Below are 21,531 nucleotides of genomic sequence, written 5' to 3'. Positions count from 1 at the left end.
GAATTTTCCGAAAAATGTACTTAAATTTTGAATTGATTTTATGTTCATTTCTACACCCAAACCAAAAATTTCTAACATCCGATGCAAGGGTCGTTTTGATACAGTTTCTGCATACGACTTATGCGAGAAATGTAATAAAAAATCTTCAGGCTCTTGTATAATGCGTCTCTTATTTACATTAAACAACCACATTCAACGTCCGCGCTCTACACTGCTTGTATGATCACATAAATTGAAAGAAAAAAATGATCAAATCTCTCCATGCTCATATTAACCTACACTCTTTTAAAAGAATTGCGTGCTTCATGACAAATCGAACGTGTACAATACACGTTGTGTTTGTATTTGTCAGCCACTGTTTATACCTACGCGCATCATTGCAAGAACGCCATTATTATCGTTCGTCGTTCGAAAGAGTAAGTCCGTCGGCTTTGCGGGATTGGTTTTTCTTTTTGAGTGCGTTGATTTTTTATGATATTATCGGAGTGAAAAGTGAACAAATGTGAAAAGAGAAAAACCAATAAGTGAATCGGATTGTGGAAAACGCGAGAATTGTGCCCATTGAAACGTTAATTCCCTTCTTATAGTGATTTTCAGTGGCATCAGACATCAGATGGAAAACCTTTCTTCCAAAACGACGCTCTGATGTCAACACTATAAATCACTATAAAATGGGATAAACTTGCTTATAAAATTGTCTCCACGTTTGCGGGTGAAGAAACCATTCCGGCAGTGTTCAGGTGTTCGAAGTTTTCAGGCTAAACCAGCAGCACCCTTGAAAAAACAACAAACACGAATTGCTGAGTTCTTCCGGATCGAAGCAGCGGTTGCCGGCCCCCCATCAGCAACAGTATAGGACGAGCAGGATTCGGGTTCCACCGTGGTAGCCACCAACGCATTGACAGGTAATTATTACAATACCAAATTTTCAAAAAGCCTTGTCTGCTTTTGTAAACAAAGATTGAAACGTCGATTTGCCAATCAGATAGAACTCCGACGCAATCCAACGTAGGTGACACGTAGGTGAAGGTTTCTGCTTCCTGTTGGTGATTTCGTTTCGCGTGGAAGTGCTATCAGATTCGTCAAATCGACGTTTGAATTTTTGTTTACAAAAGCAGATAAGTCGTTTTGAAAATTTGGTATTGAATACTAGTTTTACTACTATGTACTGCAGAAGTGTACTATGTACCTTTCACCTTTCTCATACACTAATGGCCCGTTTAAATATTCGCTTGTTCTAGCGGAAAATGCACTACGCGACGATACTAGCGCGATATTAGCACAATGTAAATAGGAATTGTCATCGCTAATAATTTTACATTGTGCTTATATCGCGCTAGTATTGTCGGATAGTGCATTGTTCGCAAGATCTAGCGAATGTGTTTAAAGTTGCATTCGACGGGAAATCTTGTCCCATTGTTTTCTATTGAAAATTGGCAGGATTGGACTATGAACCCAACTGTTATGGCCTGATGAGAAAATTTATTTCGAGGTTTTAGTGGAATGTCTGAAATGCAGATATGCATTTATCAGTTTTTTTATGAGAACATTTATATGAGCATTCAGAACTATCCCTTTGTATATACAAAAATATGATAAAATTAAACATTAAACAAAAAATATCATAGAATAAACACTAACGAAATCGACTACTAACAAAAAGCTAAAAACTAACCATATTTTGAATTTGTTCGGTATGTAAACGAGCCTTTTGTTTTTGAGGTTTTCAGCTCTGCGCTGGTTCAACAGGGCCTGTATCGTGAAATTTGCACAAAACCTCATGTAAAAATCACGAGTAAGGGTGAGTAAATGGTGAAAACTGAAATAAGAATTTGTATAGGAATTTCGCTTGAGCAGTTTAGAACGCGCATTTTTGCCTACTATTCAGGACAACGTCTGCCGGGTCGACTAGTAAATTATAAAAATTGAAAAAAAAATCGAAATTGTGGAAAATTGTAAAAATTACAAAAATTTGTGAAAATTGTGGAAATTACGAAAATTGTGGAAAATGTGGAGAATGTAAAATTGCGGAAATTGCCAAATTGTGAAAATTGAGAAAATTGTAAAAATTGTGAAAATTGTGAAAATTACAAAAATTGTTAAAATTGTAAAAAATGTAAAAATTGTGGAACTATGAAAATCGTGTGAATTGAGAAAATTGTGAAAATTGAGAAAATTATGAAAATTAGGAAATTGTAAAAATTGAGAACAATATAATATTTTTGACAATTGTGAAAGTTGTAAAAATTGTGGAAATTCTTAAAATTGTTTAAATAGTGAAAATTTGTGAAAATTGTTAAAATTGTAAATTATGGAAATTGTGAAAATTGCGAAAATAGTAAGAATTACAAAAATTGTAAAATTTATGGAAGCTGTAAAAATTATGGAAATTGTGAAAAATAGTAGAAAATGTAAAAATTGTTAGAATTGTAAATTATGGAAATTGTGAAAATTGTAAGAATTATAGAAATTGTAAAAATCGTAAGAATTACAAAAATGATAAAATTTATGGAAATTGTGAAAATTACGGAAATTGTGAAAAATTGTAGAGAATGTAAAAATTGAAAAAATATAAAAATTGTCAAAGTTATGAAAATTGTTAAAACTGTAAATATTGAAAAAATTGTAAAAATTACGAAAAATTGTGAAACTTGTGGAAATTTCGAAAATTGTGTAAATTGTGGAAAATATGAAGAATGTAAAATTGCGGAAATTGCCAAATTGTGAAAATTGGGGAAATTGTAAAAATTGTGAAAGTTGTGAAAATTATGAAAATTGTATAAATTGTGAAAATTGTGAAAAATGTAAAAATGGTGGAAATTGTAAAAATCGTGTGAATTGAAAAAAATGTAAAAATTATAAATATAAATTATAAAATTATAAAAATTATGAAAATAGAAAAATTGTTAAAATTGAGAATAATATAAAATTATTGACAATTGTGAAAGTTGCAAAAATTGTGGAAATTCTTAAAATTGTTGAAATTGTGAAAATTTGTGGAAATTGTTAAAATTGTAAATTGTAAATTATGGAAATTGTAAAAATTGCAAAAATTGTGAAAATTGTAAGAATAATAGAAATTGTAAAAATTGTAAGAATTACGAAAATTGTAAAATTTATGGAAATAGTGAAAATTATGAAAATTGTGAAAAATTGCAGAAAATGTGAAAATTGAGAAAATTATACAAATTATGGAAATCTGGAAAATTATGAAAATTGGAAAAATTGTTAAAATTGTGGAAATTACGAAAATTGAAAAAATTGGAAAAGTTGTGTAAATTGTGAGAATTGTGAACATTGTGAAAATTGTGAAAATTGTGAGAGTTGTGAATAATGTGAAAATTATGAAAAATATAAGAAATATGAAAATTGTACAAATTGTAAAAATTGTGTAAATTGTAAAATTATGAAAATTGAAAAAATAGAAAAAAAATACTAGAATCATAAAAATTGTAACAAATTGAAAAAACTGTGCAAACTGTAAAAATTGTGGAAATTGTGTTAGTTGTGGATATTGTGAAAAAATGTAAATATTTTAAAATTTGTGGATTTTGTCAAAATAGTAAAAATTAGGGATATTGCAATTTACGGCGTAAAAAAATGTAAATGTTGTAAAAATTGTAAACAAATTGAAAATTATTAAATTTGTTATTAATTAAATTAAATTATGAATATTGTATAAAATGTGGAAATTTTAGAAATTGTAAAAATTGTAAGAATTGAAAAAAATGAGAGAATTGTAAAAATTGAGGAAATTGTAAAAATCGTGAAAAGTTTAAAAAAAATTAAATTTTTTAAAACTATGGAAATTGATAAAATTATGAAAATTGCAAAAATTGTGAAAATTGTAAATATTGTAAAAATTACGAATATTGAGAAAATTGTGAAAACTGTCAAAACTATGAAAATTTGATTTTCAAAAATATATAAATGGTGAAAATTGTAAAAATTGTAAAAAAATGTGAAAGTTTTTAAAATTGTGGAAATCGCGAAAAATTGTGAAAAATGTAAAAATTGCGAAAATTATGGAAATTGTTAAAATTGTAAAAATTGTGCAAATTACAAAATTTGTGAATATTGTGAAAACTGTGAATGTTGTAAAAATTGTAAAAATTACGAAAATCGTAAAAATTGTGAAAGTTGCACAAATTGTGGAAATTTCAAAGCTTGTGAAAAATGTAAATATTATAAAAATTGTGATTTGTAAATATTGTGAAAATTGTGAAAATTGTAAAAATCGTAAAAACTGAAAGTTGTGGAAATTGTGAACATTGTGAAAATTGTAGAAATTGCAGAAATAGAAATTTTATGTACTGCACAGGCCACTCCAGCCTTAGTCTGAGAAAATTATAAATAATATTATGGAAATTGTAAAAACTGTTAAAATTACAAAAGTTGTAAAATTTATGGAAATTGTGAAAAATAGTAAAAAATATAAAATGTGAAAGCTATAAAAAATGATTAAATTATGACAATTTTAAGAATTATGGAAATTTGTGAAAAGTTGTAAAAAATGTTAAAATTGAGAAAATTATAAAAATTGTTAGATTTATAAAAATTGTGAAAATTGTGAAAACTGAAAAATTGTGGAAATTGCCAAAATTGTGAAAATTGTGGACATTGTGAAAAATGTATGAATTATGAAAATTGTGAAAATTGAGGATATTGTCAAAACTGTGAAAGTTGTGGAAATTACGAAATTTGTAGAAATTGTAAAAAATGTAAAAATTGTAAATATTTTGAAATCCGTAAAAATTTTAAAAATTATAAAGTGTAATAGAATTATAAGAATTCTGGAAATTTTAGAAATTGTAAAAATTACAAAAACTGTATTGAGAAAATTGTAAAAATTGTGAAAATTGAATTGTAAAAATTATGCAAATTGTGGAAGTTGTAAAAAATGGTCAAAGAGTAAAAATTTAAAAATTCGTGGAAGTTGAAAAAATTTAAAAATTAATAAAATTATCAAAATTGTAAATATTGTCAAAATTGAGAAAATCATGAAAATTTTAAAAAATTGTGAAAATAGGAATCCAAAAATCTAAAGGACTAAGAACCCGGAAATAAAATTTTGTAAAAATCTAAGAATCTAAATATCTAAAAATCATTAAATATAAAATTTGATAAACTCTTAAAGTTTTATCATAAAAATATCAAAAACTTGAAAACTAAGAAACCAATTATTTCAAAATAAAATTATTTCGTTAATTGATTTAAAGAATCATTTGTTTGTAATTGGATTGTATATTAACCACAAAATGTTCAGAAATAAATTGTAGTACAGCTTTTTTAATATACATAATACGAATATTGAATATTCAATCCAGTAGGGCGTTCGGATATGTGTGTTAAGTACACCGTTATTCTGCTAATATGTACAAAAATATTATTTTCGTCTACAGGCACATTGCGATTTTTACTCCCTTTTTAATCTAATCAATCTAATTGATGAGGTCAGAACCCAGATGGTTTTCCGTTTCCTTCAACTTCAAACTATTATATTGATAACAATTTTCGAAGAAATTACCGCTTTTCCCCTGTAGTCTGACCCTACCTGGACCAATTGTACCAGCAAGCTAGCTGCCAGTGTTAGCACATTCCTGAGTTGCTATGATCGACTTTCATCGCGGAGCACAGAGTTTACTCTTCCTGATAAATGTTTGATACAAACGTCAGCGACATTAGCTTCTGCCTGTAATCTTGCCTCGGGCACACTACACGCTAGGGAGTAAATTGTTGGCAAATAGAAGCCCATCCATTTCAACAGCAACAAGAAATGCCGCCAGGTTGCCCGGGCCAGATATAGTTGTCCATCGCGCGGTTGTCCATTTGAACGGGAAAAATCCACTAAGATATTTCCTGAAAGTGTTGAAAATTTGAAGATGGGAATGGGCTACGCATTTTATCATCAGATTCATCGGACGTAGTAAATAATTACCTGGTTTTTTCTGAAGACCGAACGGAAATATAAACTATAAACAAACTAGTGACCGCTTGAAAGACAAACGTAAACATGTCAGATTTTCCTAACGGAGTGTAACTCACCCATACACTCAAACGAATTTTGCAACTCACTAATACATACACATACTTCATATACGTCACCACTACATACTCAATCATACTAACCATCACCAATACACATGAATAAAACGAACTACAATCGTCTCACGCATACATGAATAATTTTCTGCCAATACATGTAGAATGTCTCCAAAATTATAATCTCCTTTTTCCAACATTGCATGGTAGATTGGAAGAAGCAAAATTCGCATATGTCGCTTTTGAAACCAGATTTCGTGTAAGTCACATACAAATTTGTATATGAATCTGCCATTCTCGGGTTGGGTGTAAGGCCTCTAAAGCACGATCACAGCCCAAGTTGCATTTTGAATTCTATTTGGGTTTTATTACAGTTTTATAAAGGCATCGCACAATCTATAGAGTGTTATCATAGTATTCGTCTAATTCAAGTTACCACAAGTCTACATTCTCCTATAATGGTTTTAAGAGATGGCCCAGGTCCACTATAGGCTGTTTATTTTGACAAATTATCCAACAATAGTACTTTCTTCCAACTGAAACCATTTAGTTTTAAGATAGTTTTATGATGCTCTTAGTTGAATAAGAACGATCTTGAGAATTGTAACCGTTCATAGCTTCAGCTCGAGGTTTATTAATAACGGGATCCGGAAGACCACCGGTCGAGTTGCTTTGAGTTGTTGCTCGAACGATCGCTGGCTGAAACTTAAAATATTGCTTTACACCAAGTGCTTCTCAAACTTGGCCACCTCCCAAGTTACGTTACTCGAACTCTCAAACCCGCCAAAAAATCCTGGCGGAAATTATGCAGAGCGAATGATCAAAGTAGTCAACGGAACGGAACGGAAAAGCGACCGGAATGATCTCTCAGCGATTACTCCAACAAAAAAACTACTCGATAGGTATTCTTACTCAAAAATGCGTGGGATTTATTTGTTTCGGGTTGAACTCATATTTGGAATTGGTACGGAAATGGAAATGTTTATCTAGATCATGGCCATGTTTTGCCTACACACTAGTCACATACCTGCGCAGGTTTTCTTCTTCGTTGACTTGGTGGGTTTCGCCGGCGCGATGGCGGCGAACCGTTTCGGAACGATGGCGTCGAACCTGTTCGTGGCGATGGCGGCGAAGCTGTCCTTGACGATGGCAGCGACAGAAGAATCGCCTAGCTGTAGGATGGTGCGCAGCTGATGAGCCCGTGCAAGTATGGCCGAACTAAAGTTGCGAAATGGGTGGCGGCTGGACGGAAGGTCTCCGATTTCCTCGTGAGAGCTGCGTCGACGGATGTCGCGCTTCCCGGGTTGATTCTCCCCTCCGGACAAGAGCCAACGTACCTCCGCACGGCTTCGCTTTTTACAACTATGACCGCCCGTGATGAAATGAACCCTCGCCTTCGGTTCGAATCCGGCACTGTGGTACGCAATCCGTCGATTGATTGGCGATTGACGGTTCACTTTTCGCTTCACTTTACGCACGAAACTTCACCACACTTCGTTTCGCTACCCCGAAGGGCGGGCCTTGACGAGCGCACGGACTCCACAAAAAAACTCCTCCAAAACGATAAAACGGCGGAAATGCCGACTCCGAAATTCCAGCCCGTACCAAAAAAAGCGCCACGCGCTGGAAGTCCAACGCGAAACATTAATTAACATTAAACAGATAACGAGTAGTTCAACAAAAATTTACCTTTTTTGGTACACTACACTATTTAAAACAGAAATTTGGGAGAGACGGCTACACCGACAACAGAGAAAAATCTAAAGAACGAACGAAAAAACTAATTACAATCACGTACAAAATCACTCCAATCACTTTAATTACCTCGACAAACTGAACTTTACTCAAACTTTTTAATAAAAATTCTTAATACTCGCAAAATTTCTTAATGCCAGCCGTTATGGAAGCGAAATGACCGAGTTTGAGTTTGTTCTTGAACAAGAAACCTTCTGCAACAATTAACCCATTATCTAGCAATTGCGCCAATTTAAATTTCAAATGGCGACATAGAGTTCGTGCCTTCGGAAACATCGAGCTATCTTTACTACATAGAACATTACAAAGCATCGTTGCCATATTGAATATTGCTGTCGTCATAGTACTCAAACATCACAACATTTAGTCGAGACACAAACCATGTCGACGAATTGCTTTCTCGTTGACACGTATCGAATTTAATTTGAATATGAACATTATTTTACTTAAAAAGAAAAAAACGTCACAAACTACAAATATTAAATTCGACTAAAATAGACGACACGTAAAAACTATTTTCAAAAACTTATTTACACTTAATTTGCTTAGAAAGAAAAAACGTCTGAAGCTACGGAACGTGTGAATGTGTTAATTGAGAGACAGTGCTCTTGTTGAAGAATAAATCAAAACAATCAAAACATACTGCCAAGTTGAACGCATATAAGTAGCAAAATATTAAAACTATGGGATAATTGAGGCAAAAATAATGTAAATTTATCCAATACACGAACACTTCATTCGCGCAAGCATCACATTGACAAGAAGATTTTATTCAATCGGGCCAAATCAGTTGCTTTGCGTATCTCGTTATTTTTTCCGAGCCAGCGACCATTATATAGAGCTAATCTGCATTATACTTGATACAATACCCAACATATTTCTCCAGTTTCTATCTGATGGTTCTGCTGGAAGACATCCTGTAGTATGTTTTAAAAAGAGCTGCCTAAAAATACAAACAAGTTAAATTTGTATTAGTAGGAATAAATTTAATCCTTAGACCATCAGTTTGGGCTACGAACGTATTCGTTTAACTCTTAGTTTAAACTTGACAGTTAGACGTTAATTTTTCCATCGTATGTAATCTATCATGTTTCAAAGCAGAGTTTTCTGATCAAGAACGATTTGCTGAAGAACGACAGAATATTAAATAAACAAATTCGTGATGTGGCTCGCTTCTTTAGTGAAATACGGGAGAAGGGTCGTTTGGCCGAAACCCATTCGACCGGAAGCCATTTGGCCGAATGCCACTAGGCCGAAAGTCATTTGGCCGAATGCCACTAGGCCGAAAGGGTCGTTTGGCCGAAAGGGTCATTTGGCCGAAAGGGTCATTTGGCGGAAAGGGTCATTTGGCCGAAAGGGTCATTAGGCCGAAAGGGTCATTTGGCTGAAAGAGTAATTAGGCCGAAAGGGTCATTTGGCCGAGAGAGTCGTTTGGCCCAATAGGACGTTTGGCCGAATAGGTCATTTGAAAAGTGAGAAATTAGGAGAGACCTCTCACTTCTCTCTCTTAATTTTTCTTTTCTCACTGTAATTAGTGAGAACCGTGAAATGAGTAGTGAAAATTCTCACTACCCACTTCGCACTACTCACTTTTCACAGTGAGAAGTGAGAAATGAAGAGTGAGAACTTCTAACTTAGGAGTGAGACGTCTCATTTCTCATTTCTCGCTGCCAAAAGTTAGAAGAAAAAAATAAAGAGTGAGAAGTGAGACGTCTAACTACTCACTTCGCGCTCCTCTTAATTTACAGTGAGAAGTGAGAACATCTCACTTTTCATTCCTCATTTATCACTTCTCGCTGTAAAAAGTGAAAAGCACGAAGTGAGTAGTGAGAATTCTCACTACTCACTTCGCGCTTCCCATTTTTTACAGTAAGAAGTGAGTAATGAGGAATGAGAATAGAAAAAGCTCTCTTCTGAATCATAATTTCTCACTTTTCAAATGACCTATTCGGTTCAATGTCTTATTCGGCCAAATGACCCTTTCGGCCAAATGACCATTACGGTCAAACAACCCTTCCGGCCAAATGACCCTTTCGGCCTAATGACCCTTTCGGCCTAATGACCCTCTCGGTCAAAAGACCCTTTTGGCCAAATGATCTTTTCAACCAAACGACCGTTTCGGCCAAACGACCGGTTCAGCCAAATGACTCTTTCGGCCAAGCGATCCTTTCGGCCAAATGACCCTTCCGGCCTAATGACCCTTTCAGCCAAATGATCGTTTCGGCCAAATGACTCTTTCGGCCAAACGACCCATTCCGCGAAATGACTTTCGGCCTAGTGGCCTTTCCCTTCTGGCTTGGCCTTATAATATTTTGTTGCTATCATTACACTACTAAAAGCAATCACAAAAATGAGAAAGCTTTTTGTGCTCCAATTCTTTGTTTTCGTTTGTTAGTGATATGGAGGTATGTTATGACGTTAAGGAGCAGTAATTCTATTCAAATTCAAATTGATTCAGCATAATAAATAATGGTTTGTACAAATTTTTCACTTAGTAAATATTTACCGAACTACTCTTTCCAAGTGATCGACTTGTTTTTAGTCATCATGCAAACAACACGTTTCAATGACAGTCTCAAATTTAAAACGCTCTTCAATAAAACTTCTCAGCTTTGACCAACACTGGTAATTTTCATTCAAGTCCAAATAACATTCGTCGAGGTTACGATAAATCTTATTCAATTTATCAAGCTTCTGAGTAAATCTAATAAACTTTGATTGAGAGACAGTGGTTTCAACAGGATCTTATGGTGGTTTTCGATAAAACTATGGAAATTATGGCAAATTATCGATAGCAGTGATACCACCAAACTTCTTGAGGGTAGCCATTTTTATATGAAAGCTGAAAAATATCTCTTTCCAATATAAATAAATAAGATTGTTGGGAGTAGTCACGTTTAAATACTTTTTGAGAACAGATTCCATTTCGATCAGCTTCAAAGCTATAACATAATTAATACATTTTTCATTCACATTATAAATTCATATTTTATTCTTACATTCTAGTATTATAATCTAGCGGACCTTTTTTCCCAACAGACGAGTCATTTTATATTTCTTCGACTGTTTCAGTGTTGCCAGTTTCACCAACAATAAGCTGAACTTTCTCAACAAAGACCTGTCGTAGATTTGGAAGCTTACACAGAATATTGACACATTTGTTGAAGAAAAACTAGAGCAGAAATTATTTTTTATAGCTCCTAAAATTTGTAAAAGAAAATAGTTTTTACAAATGATACTATTTTCTTTCAATATAAATGAAGCACACTCATTGTTTCCTACTTTTATACAAAAAATAATCGACAAAGTGGAGGTAGTGGAGTTTTAATGAGATCAATGCAGAACACAATATTTCGGCAGATCGCGCGATCGTTCTGCTGTCCGTAACAAGAGAAAACACGCACTGAACTGATTAACTTTATTACCGGCCGCGCAATCCCCAGTGGGGGATGTAATGCCAATGAAGAAGAAGAAGAAGGGAATTCAAGAAGTGGACTTTTTTTTAAACTATCATTTATTTAGGAGGCCCATTTTCCGTGAAGCGTTACGGAGCCGGAATAATATTTTTTTAATACAGTTTTTCATGATTCTTATACTCTAATGTAGGTTTGGGGAACCGAAAGACTCGCGCTTTGGTCGAGGTTAGGGAATACAATTATACAATAGGAAAGGAAGGGAATTTAGGATGCTCAATTGATTAAAGAAGTGGACTATATTATTAATATACTATATTTGGCGAGAGGTCGTGCTACACTACACTAGACTAGAGATTAGATTAGTGACCCTCCATCCACTTTTAATGACGCTTTTAGATTGATTGATGAAAAGCTGTATTGTTCTGATAATTCTGTATGAAACAAACCACCGGAAGAAAAACGTTCCTTTCTAACTCTTGAAATGGTGCTGAATCCAAACGGTCGAGTCAAGAGCATCTAGTTAATATGTACATAATGTGGATGATTTTGATTTGAAAAATGTATTGGATGTTACCACTTTCCTTCTATGGGACTCGAACCCATGAACCTCAGTACGCTAGACTGGTGCATTTAACCAACTAATAAGCTACTCAACTAATAAGCTATCAAGTAACTCAGACTCTTGGAATTCGTTCACTTGCGCCAGAATAATGCGGAGCGTGACAATATGGTCCACACAGGATCTTCCGGCACGGAATCCGGCCTGCTGCCGCCGAGAGTCGCACCGATCTTCTCCTGAATCCGGGCTAGGATAATTTTGCATAGAACTTTGAGAACGGTACACAGCAACATAATGCCTCGCCAGTTATCGCATACAGTCAGGTCACCCTTTTTGGGCACCTTCACCTTGCATCCAGTCGACCGGGAAAGTTGCGGTGTCCCAGATATTAAGAAATAAACGATGCAGTAGTTGAGCGGATGTCATGGGGTCAGATTTGAGCATCTCAGCTGATATGCGATCGACCCCTGAAGCTTTATTCGATTTCATGCTTTGGATGGCTGTTTGAATCTCTAGCAGTGATGGAGTTTCGGTATTGATGCGTGTTATACGTCGGATCCTAGGCAGATCATGCCGAGGTGGTGATGGCCTGGCTTTTGTTTTGTTGCCCCCTCAAAATATTATTTTTTGCCAAAAAAATTCGAGGGGGGGGGGGGACAGAATAGTTTTCAAATATTTGTAAAAGCCGATGGCTTTGTAATGGGGAGGCTGCAGTTTTTACGCACCATGCAAATAAAAAAATCATTTGTATAAATAAAATCTTTCGTTGGGGGAGGGGGGGTTGAAAACCCCAAAAAAAAATCTTAAACCATCTGTCGACCCCTTGTCATAAGACGAGTTTGTACAATCCCATTGAATTCCACCACTTAATTGTATCTTGACAGATACGTATTTCGACCTCATCAGTAAGGCCGTCTTCAGTGTCTCGTACTTGACTCGACTTGGACAAAACTCGACGACGAGTCGAGTCAAGTACGAGACACTGAAGACGGCCTTACTGTTGAGGTCGAAATACGTATCTGTCAAGATACAATTAAGTGGTGGAATTCAATGGGATTGTACAAACTCGTCTTATGACAAGTGAAGACATTCCACTAAAAAGCTCAAAATAATTTTCTTAACATCTGTCGACGTTAATCTTCCTCCAGCACAGTGGTTCATGAATTGCATCACTAAACTTCATCATAGACCAGCCGAATTAGTGCAGGTTGTGACGCTTCGTATAAAGTAAGCATCCGTTATCCGAACCCAGCATTAGGTGTAGCATAAAAGCAGTAAGGTGGAAGTTTTCGTGATCTTTACATGAAAGCGAAAACAGAGGCATTTTATGTGCAAGAGACCAAATGTTTGCAAACCTTGCGAAGAAATAGTTTTCAAAAATAAATCCAAGATAGCGGCCAAATTCAATATGGCTGCCTTCATTTTTATTAGGCCACACTCTTCCTCTTTTCAACTACATATATGCTAACCTTCAAGATCGGTTGAGAACAGGGGGAGAAAACGGAGCAGTGAAGCCCTACCTCGACATGTGCGACATCTGGATTTGGTTCTAAAATGTAAACAACAGTGTTAATTCTCTACCACCTTTTTATTATGGCGAGGCAATTTTTATGCACACTTTTGTTTTAGACATTTAATCAAAACCAAATGCTCAACCATGCAACAATGTAACGATGTGGTATATGATTGGGATACTTGTTGGATTATAGCGACTCGGAAAATGATTTATTTGTAGTAACTAAACGAATATAAATATGTTCGCATTAACGATTACGCACTACTATCGGTTCTAAGCTTCGATGCAGAGTACACGAACTTTGTTAGCCAATGACAGGCGTACAGGGCCCTTGGTTGAGAATTGTTGGAGTTATGACAGTTTTGGTGAGTGAAAAATTGACAAACATCGAGGGGTTCGTAAAAGTGATTCCGTGTATAACTAACGATGGGTCCATCTTTTTGAGCAAATTAACTCCGATCCATTATATACTCGCTGAAAACTTTCGAATGAACATAAGTTTAGGCATTTTTAAGAACCTCGTGCAAATAGTGGCCCGGTCTCGGCGAGAATTGCTCAATAACATTATTTAAGCAAAGACAGCTTTTTTTCTTTATTAATGTCTTTTTTTAATCTATAGATTAAGTTCAACATCGGCAGAGACAGCTTGTTTGCATTATTTTGAAGCTCATTCATGAAATAAAAATCTTTGAAAATATGGTACAATTCCTTTCATTGTATATGTTTTCTATGATAGTGTGAGAGACCTAAATGTAAATATCGCGTGGCAGGAGGAATACACAATAATGAAAACTTTGTGGTATAAGAAAGGCAATAGCTGACTTAACTTCTTAGAAAATTTAGAACAAATTTGAACGGTGCAAGCGCTGTATGAGCCTAACGATCTATTCTAAATTCTAATTCTAAAGTAAACCTATTTTTTTAAATCATCAACGTGCAATGTAGTAACCTTCTTTTAAATTATCGTATGGCTAATGATGGACCCTAAGTTATGTTTTGCACAATGTTACATTGTTGAACATAATGTATGCGACCTTCACACTGTACTAATATCTCGTCAACGATAGGTTCTAAACCATCAAGGAGCAATTATCCTTTCAAAAAGCCTACATCTTTCCCTGCAGTTTATACACCTTGAAACGTGTCACCAACAGCTACGATAATTGCACATTTCTCAGGAATCATTCATCCACCAGGGCCCTTGAACGTCCTTCCATGGGCAATAAAAGTGTCTTCGAAGGCAACTAACGCACAGACCCGGATAGATATGCCAATGATGGCCTTCTGTCTGCGAGCGTACATTTGAATGCATGAATGCATTTGCCGGTGTGTCGACTAAAAACGTCCTAATGACTGCCCCGAACGTCTGCCTCTTGGACTAGTGTTGTTATGTCGCACGGCGTGTGGTGAGTCGTGTGCTCTCACGATGGCAATTATCCTCACAAATTGCACTTCCTCTTTATCTGTGCATCCGCCTTCAAGGCCTCATTATTCCATAGGCCATTTTTCGTTTTCATTCCCCCTGTCGGTCGCTTCGTAGGTTGTCGCCCGTCCGGTCCGACCTGTAGGTCTGGACCGGACGAAAGCTGCAACCTTCACAATTATATTAACTCCCAATAACCGTTTGCTTCCTGCGAACTGCTGGCCTCGCCCGAATGCAAAACCTTGAACAAAACTCACCGGGGTCGATCAATTCAGTAACGGACAAATTTCTTCCGAACTAACGTTCGTTCTAGTTTTCTATTCCATTTTTGTTTCACTTCCTTGCGTTTTCAATACAAGCCAGCATCATCTGCCAATTATCATAACAAAAGTAGCTATAATTGTACTTTATTTATGATAATTATCACTTCTGAAAATTTTCGTTTATAACTCAAGCCCCTCCTGCACGCGGCAGGAATTTCAACTTTCGAGCAATTGACTTTCCTCGGAAAGTCACCCGCTGCTGCTGGAAAATGTGGAGTGGAAATAAAATTTTACAATCATCTCTGTTTGTTCTCCGTACTCTCAATCACACTAAAAGATATGCTCGCGCACTTTTACAAGCTTTCTTTCAGCCGAGATCATCATCGGCGCATCGCGTTGAAAGCCCCCGTCCGTCGGACTTTGTAGAAACACATCCAGCAGGGCCAACAAGTGATACTCGTGCGTCTCAATTGCACACCCAGAGCAAACGAAATAAGTGCCATAAAACTCAAATTATCATAATCTCAAGAATTCATTTTCGACAACCTTTTGTTTGTTTTTCCCCGACTACGAGGAGAACTTTCCGTGTCCAAGTGTATGAGAGGCGCGCAAGCGAACGCAATCTCCGCCGGGCGACGTCAAGTGGAGGTTCGTTCTCCACCTTCGTAGAGTCATTGAAATACCTACCAACAAACTATCATCATCTCACAGCAGCGGGTCGAGTCTGGAAGTCATCGGGCCATCGGGAAAGAAGGCGCGATAAAGTGGACTCTGATGGTTTTCTTCTATCGCCCCAGGAATGCGTCGGAGGCCTATGGCAGAGACGACCTATGCGGATTGAATATTGTCCATTGTTCTTTCGCGGCGGTCATAAGAACCGACTGAAGGGCAAACAAAGTTTAATTGGTGTAATACGACTTCATTACCTCCGTCTCCTACAGGGGCCCGTAAGATAAATGCCGTTACAAAAGGCTTACAACACACAGTGCTGACGAGGCGGGACGCCACAAACCAACAGCATGTATTCATAATTGATGGGAGAATGCAAATGAACGATGAGCTCGAGTTTGTTTATTGCCAACCCCGCACCCCCGGCGGAGATAAGAGTGCATTAATCACTTAATCAGATCGGTAGGTGCGGGGCTGTTGTAGTCAGTAAACTGAAGAATTTGTGAGGTAATGAGTTGGGCAGAATAAAAAATGCAAATGAGAAAGATATTACTATATTAGTGGCGATGAACCAAATTTAAAAGTCTTTTCGGAATTTGTTGCCCCACGCTAAGTATCATGAAGTTAGTTTTTGCCCCGACAATACATTTTTCATACGGGTGCCCCGTGATTCCGTTGTTACTGATTAATGTTGTTAATATTTAGACCTCAAATAGTAGAACCAAGTATAAATACAAATTTGGCTACTATTTTCGTCAAAATGTTACACCAGCTTGTTATTCTTCATACTTATTCCAAATAAATCCCTGCTGTATTTGTTCCCTACACACTTAGAAAATATCGTGTAAATTTATGGCTTGGAACATGCACATAAATGGAGCGGCAAATATGTCATGAAATTACGTCAGCCTTTAAATTTACATGACATCAGATTCCAAAAAAATACACGTCATGACGTAAAAGCAAGCACAGCTCACTTTTACTTCATGACGTGTAATAATGTAATAAATTTCCATTGTTATCATTAGGAAATTGATCAAACATACCTTGTGCTGACGTTGTTAAGTCGTTTCCATTATCCTGCAACACGATATTATGCGTGTCCCCAAATAAACAATAATTTTGATATACGATTTCCACACCTTCGTAAAAGCACCGAAAACACCACTTCCACAGACACAATATGTAACTTACATAATTTACGCACCCTGCATTTAAGAGTAGAACAAACACTTCCTCGACGGAAATCACACGGGGGACAAAATGCTTTCAATAACACCTGTTAAAGCATTTTTATACACATCCAACAGTTCTTGATCACGTTACTTGAAGCGATCAAACATTTGCTTCAATTCTAGCATCAATATATTCACCTGTCTTAAGACGAGTTTAAACAATCCCATTGAATTCCACCACTTAATTGTATCCTGACAGATACGTATTTCGACCTCAACAGTAAGGCCGTCTTCAGTGTCTTGTACTTGACTCGACTAGACGGCCTCTGAAGGCGGCCTTACTGTTGAGGTCGAAATACGTATCTGTCAGGATACAATTAAGTGGTGGAATTCAATGGGATTGTTTAAACTCGTCTTAAGACAGGTGAAAACATTCCACTAAAAAGCTCAAAATAATTTTCTTATCAATATTTTGCATTTTGTTCATTGTTAGCGCTCAAGAAGTTGGAACGCCAGAAATATTTTTTCTTCGACAGCCTTTGCGAGAAGGCCGAGCGGACCGGTTTTTATCACGAAATGAACACCAATCTAATCTATAAACAGAATTAGATGTACAACAATTTCGTCGCGAAATGTTGAAAGCAATTATTTTCTCCGTGAAAATTTCCTTTTTACGCCACAAAAATACAACCGCGCCGCACTGCTTGGAAAAAAACTGACTGAAACGTCAGCAGCATTCAAGGTTATACTAAAACTGAAAAACCATCATGAATCATGTAAATTTACGTCTTCTGGGATATGAAGTTAGGTTGAATGCAGTTCAATGTGAGTTGAGAATTCGATTTCAAATATACATTAGAAGGTACATAAAATTATTGCATTTTCATGATTAGGTCACAGAACATTTACGTCACATACATGTGAATGTGAATTTCATATTTTTTTAGTGTGAGATACAATTAGAACATCCGTTGCTTTCTTCTATCTATCACATTGGCAGCTCATTAACCAAGACGGACTTCTCTGCCTCTTGAACCTAACACAAGAATTCCAATAAATTCCGTATGAACTCGTGGCAAGTGCAGAGGTATATTCGGCTTGCACTGGGCGAATGATTACCTTCCCCTTCCCTACATTGCCTTGCATTCTGGCGTGGCAGGCGCACTTCAAATAGAATATTTACAAGAAATTTTCAAAACCAATCATCAAAGCTCATTCTCAACTTCAATCTGATTAAGTGACTTCTGAAACCAATCTCAAATTCTGAATGCCGAATCCAATTTACAAATCCGATCTTTGAGTACAAACTTCAGAGCATAATTTCATATTTTCAAACTACCCATGCTCTAGATCCGAATTAGAGATCTTATCTTCAATTGACTTGAAATCTCATTTCCAAAATCAATTCGCAAATTCTACCCAATAATCAAATTTACATATCCAATCCAATCTCTAATTCAAATCTTCTTATTCAAACCTTAAATATACAGATTCAATTTTGATATCGATCCAGCAGATAGCATATTTGAGTCTAGCCTCAAACTTCCTTGTTCAATGTTCAGATCAAATATTTTTTAGTAAACTTTAATTCCAAGCTTCAAAAGTAGTCCAATCTACCAATTCCATACACAAATTCAATCTTCATCACATCAATCTTGATTACCAAATCCTATCTTTATTTCCGAATTAGAGATCCAATGTTGATTAAATAATGTTTCAAATCAATCTAGCAAATAGGTAGAATATTCAAGGCCAACGCCAAAGCTCCATATCAAATCCCGGTATTTCAGGTGAAACCTAGGATAGGATGTGACAATAGAATTGCAACTGCCTTGTTGTTTCCTCAGTCGATTGCTTTGACGAGGTGGTGGCCAGTAATAAAGGATGCTTCGTACTATCAGAAAAAAGTTTTTACATGGAGATGTAAGAGTTTTACAGTGGAATGGGTAAAAAGTTGGTCAATAATGCGTCTCATCGATTGTTTTTAATTAGCATAGCTCTTAAAAATCATGCATACACCATTTTCAGCCTAGCATAAATTAATTTTACCCAAACAATGAAAAAACAAACTTTTGAATTAAAAAAAAATCAATTTAATTACCCAGCAACACTGCCAAGGTAACAACAAGCTGCCCTTTTGAAAATGTGATACCGCCGATCGAAGCAATCAATTGTCATTTTCACCCAATCAGCAACCGGTACGATTTTGACAGAAAATCGGTACGATTTTTAATGACTAATTGGCACATCCTATCCTAGGGTGAAACTGTCCAGAATCCAAATAACTTTCACCTCGCAACGAATGACTGTCATCTTTTGCGTCGCAGCAAGCGTGACACAGAAAGATGACAGCTGCTCGTTGCTTCATTATTGAAACGCGAGGTGTTGTTTTTGTTTCAGTATCTTTCGATAACATTGGATATTCTTGGGAGATCAAATATTGTAAAATTATAAAGATACCAGGATACAGCATTTGTAATGCATTTCATATGCCTTATAACGTCTGTTACGCTAAATGTTAATTACGCCGGTTATGTATCATGCCCATTGTAGATACTTGTTCCTCACGTACGTTCTCCGTATATCGATGACTGCTTGTTCTTCTACCAAAATGCTCGAGGTGTTCGTACTAAAATTGATGACCTGTTTCTGACTGTTGGTGACAGCAACTACGACGTTATTATCCTGACCGAGACTGTATTGGGCGACATTGCGGCGAAAGATTGGAACAGGTGTTCGTTGATGCGACAATTGATGGCCATCATGGACTGATTGGAGCTGTTTACATCCCGCCTGACCGCAGTAACGATGCGGCTTTATTAGACGAAAATGTGGCTTCCGTTCATGAACTATGTGAAAACGATGACCGGATCTTGATCTGCGGCGATTACAACCAACCCCGCCGTCAATGGACACGTCATACGGACGTTAATGTAGTGCTTGCTGGAAACGTATCTATTCCCTCATCAAGTGCGGGTCTAATTGATGGAATGAACTCCTTAAACATGACTCAAGAAAACTGTCATCGAAATCAGCATGATCGCATTTTGGATCTAGTTTTCTGCTCAAACAGTTTTAAACCAAACATCAACACGGGGGCCGTTCCACTGTTGCCTATCGACTTGCATCACCCTCCGTTAGAAATGATCTTTCCTATTCAACGTACTTTCCGCTCTGACGACATTTTATCCTGTGAATTATTAATCGGTTCCCGATTGCAATAAGATCGATTGATTGGGGTTACCTGAGTAATTGCCAACATGTTAATGATATGGCGGACCGTTTCTGTAGTATCGTTCAGCAATGGCTGTAATTAAACGTGTCTCCAAAACGTCGTCCACTTTCGCCCGTCTGGAGTACACCTTTTCATCTGAACTTAAAACGTAGGTATTAAAAATGCTAGTCAACGGAAGCATCGAGCAACACAGTCAGCTGAGAGCAAAATCCAGTGCGCCGAATTCAATCCTGCATCAGACACATATTATGAGGGTACAAACCAGTCTTTGACGTTATCAACCCGAAATATTTTTGGGAATTTGCCAATAGCAAAAGGAAAAATTTGTCCATACCAAGCAATGTGATGTACGATACCGACGAAGCAAATACACCTGTGCAACGATGTGAAATGATCGCCAATTTTGTCGCAATCCTAAAATGGTGATATAAAGGATGTCAAGAGCTATCGTGGAATAAACCATTTGTCAGCAGCGTCAAAGTTGTTCGAAATAATTGTCAGTGATGTTATTCTTACCCAATCGAAGAACTATATCTCTACCGATCTCTACTGACGGGTAGATCAGTCACTACTAACCTGCTTAACTTCACTCACACTTGTATTACTGCTATGGAGAACAAGCCGTAAATCGATGTTATCTACACCGATTTGAAGCGGCTTTCGAGAATATCGACCACAACAACTATCGCACCTCGGGGCAACGACTAAACTCACTTCGTGGCTATGCTCTTACCTAACTGGCAGAAAACTCCGTGTGAAAATTGTGTCCCAAAGTGCTCTGTTACGGAGGTTACGGATCTTGGAGTCGTGTTGGATCCAAAACTAACGTCCAACGCTCATTATATGTACGTTTGAAAGAATTGAACGTGTCCAACGGAGGTTTATTCGAATGGCCCTGCGTCACTTACCATGGTGTGGTCCACGTAACCTTTTCGATACCCTACTCGAAGTAGACCCGAGCAGCACAAGTCAGACGCTAGGGGATTGCTCAATATGGATACCCTCGAAAGAAGGCAAAAGCTGAAGCAAGCGACATTCGTGGCTGGACTACTGTGCGGAGAAATCGACTCTCCTTGGCTACTGGGGCTACTGGATATTCGTGCCATTCAACGACCTCCTCGACAACGATCACTGCTGCAGGATCAATTTCATCGTACGTGTTATTTGGACACAACGAACCAATCTCTGCAATGATAAGGATATTTACAATGGTTGAGGAGCTTTTTGACTTTTGCGAAGCACCCGAACGTTTCAACAATAAAGATAAGAGGTCACTACTATTGTAACCGTTAGTTTTAGTTTCATTCATTAAGACTAAGTTGTCAGATGAATTATAATTAAATAAATAAATAAATAAATAAACTTCGCATTTCTCGGAAAATATCATTCCTCAAATATAACATTGCTCCTCGATTACATTTCTCCGAACCTGACATTACCCAGAAAATGGCGTTCCTTGAAAAATGCCACCAAATTGC

At 36.6% G+C, this 21,531-nt stretch overlaps 1 long non-coding RNA gene across 1 annotated transcript in view; it reads left to right on the top strand.

The window, feature by feature from the left end:
• The first annotated feature begins 460 nt into the window (after positions 1–460).
• Positions 461–21,531, top strand: part of LOC134220972 (uncharacterized) — a 357,919-nt gene continuing 336,848 nt past the window's right edge. The window contains exons 1-2 of the long non-coding RNA XR_009982144.1: positions 461–568; positions 719–905. This is a non-coding gene — a long non-coding RNA (uncharacterized LOC134220972). The remainder of the gene's footprint in view (positions 569–718; positions 906–21,531) is intronic.

The sequence above is a fragment of the Armigeres subalbatus genome, chromosome 3 (genome assembly GCF_024139115.2).
Source record: "Armigeres subalbatus isolate Guangzhou_Male chromosome 3, GZ_Asu_2, whole genome shotgun sequence".
NCBI classification, from domain to species: Eukaryota; Metazoa; Arthropoda; class Insecta; order Diptera; family Culicidae; genus Armigeres; species Armigeres subalbatus.
The sequence above is the reverse complement of the archived record's forward strand: the minus strand, read 5'-3'. Positions and strand labels throughout refer to the sequence as shown.